Source organism: Zingiber officinale, chromosome 10A, assembly GCF_018446385.1.
Source record: "Zingiber officinale cultivar Zhangliang chromosome 10A, Zo_v1.1, whole genome shotgun sequence".
Taxonomy (NCBI): Eukaryota; Viridiplantae; Streptophyta; class Magnoliopsida; order Zingiberales; family Zingiberaceae; genus Zingiber; species Zingiber officinale.
Window position 1 is genome coordinate 39,192,928 of NC_056004.1, and position 2,035 is coordinate 39,194,962.

Sequence of the window (2,035 nt, forward strand, 5' to 3'; positions counted from 1 at the left end):
TTTTTGCCTTTAAGGCAATGTTCTGACTGGTCTTCTCTACTCCATTGGGTTCTGAAACTCGAGATTTGTGAAGTTCAAAAGTGAAAAACAATTGTTCTAAAGTACTTACCTCGAAGTCCTTAGAGATGTAGTACGCATCTACTAAGGAGGCCCACTCTGGAGTTCTGGGGAAGGCGTTGAGCGCGTACCGAATAGAGTCCCGGTTCGTTAACTCTTCTCCAAGATTGATTAGTTGCGTGATCAGCTCTTTGATCCTTGCTTGGAGTTGCGCTACCTTCTCACCTTGGTTCATCCAGAGGTTCGTCAACTGGTTCCAGAGGATGTCGCGCCTCGCTAGCTTCGCTTCGGAGGTACCTTCGTGAAGCTGCAGGAATTTTTCCCAGAGATCTTTTGCGGAGTCGTAGCTACCGATCCGATTTACCTCCTGAGGTGGCAGAACGCTAAGCAGGTGGAACTCAGCCTTTCCGTTGGCGACAAAATCGGCTTGCTCCTTCTTACTCCACGTGTTTTCTTCTTTATCTTTCAGCGCTGCATATCTATATTTCATGATTAAAAGTATATCAAATTCAGTTTTAAAAAATACCTCCATTTTTCACTTCCATGTGGAGAAATCTCCTTCGAACTTTGGAGGATGAATATTTGCTCCGGCCATCGTCTTGATCATTTTACTTCAGTCGGCGGTTAGTCCATCTGAAGTGGTCTGGCTCTAATACCAATTGTAGGTGCAGCGGAGGTCGGCAAGAGGGGGGTGAATTGCTTCTGAAAAAATTAAAATGATACCCTCCTCGGATCTTTCAACTCAAAAGTAAAACAACTATAATAAAATTAATAGCAGAAATAAAAGGAGACAGAAATTAACCTGGTTACAACCAAGAGGGTTGTTAATCCAGGGCAGTAAGAAAAGCGCAGTAAGAAAACTCCTTTGCTGAAGGGGAAGAAGTCTTTTACACACTTAAAACACTCACTAGTTGCTAGAAAGGACTACATAATTGATTGCTTAAGTTGTTTTGAATTTCTAGCTCCAGGGGTCCTTTTATAGCCCTTGGAAATTCTATCTCGGAGGTCCAGGGCGCCTCCAACAGAGGTCCAAGGCGCCTCCAAGGGGTGAGCAGATAAAACTTTATCCGCAACTCAAAACGGTCACTTTGACCAGTTGGAGGCGCCTCCAATAGGACTGGAGGCGCCTCCAATATGGAGGCGCCTCAAACAACACTGGAGGCGCCTCCAAGGTGGAGGCGCCTCCAACAATGGCTGAGGCGCCTTAAGCTGCATTTCCAGCTTTTTACTTCTTTTGCTTCGGCTTCCGATGCTCTGTTCTTTTGGGTGATTTCGTCAACCGAAATAGGGCTCACCCGAAGCCAATTTCTAGCCTTCCTCGAGCAGCCTTCCTCCCCGGCTTAACGTCCCACGAACGCCGCGCACGTTCTTCTCGCCCACCGGTGTACTCTTCCGCAGCTCTTTCGTCCTTCGGACGCACCGAGCCCGTCAGCTCCCTTCCCGTGCCGTCCTTCTCACTAGCTGCGCCTTCCGCTCGACTTCCTGCGCTCCTAAGCTCCTGCACACTCAGACATAGGGATCAAACACTAAGCAGGACCTAACCAACTTGGTTGATCACATCAAAACTACCACGGGGTCCAATAGATTTTTCTATTATAAAGAGGTTCTAATGCAAAATTCTTTATCCTTTCATCTTGTACATTAGATATTCTACAATTTTTCACCTAGAAAAGTAGCTACGATATAAATTGTATTAGTTGAGCATCATCATAATTTTGAGGACACTTGCGATATATAGTTTTCACATTATTAGTAAAATAATATGAGTAGAAATAAGAATTTCTTCAACCAGATAAATATTACATATTAACCCCTTAACTCTTGCTTTATTATGAATATTATTTTTTAATCTCCTCAAAAACTATTTAAATGGATATATTCATCTGTACTGCACAGAACCAACTAGTTATGCCTCGTAAGATAAATGAATTGGTAGTTATTCTATTGAATCAAAAAAATTAGGTGAGAATATGCGCTC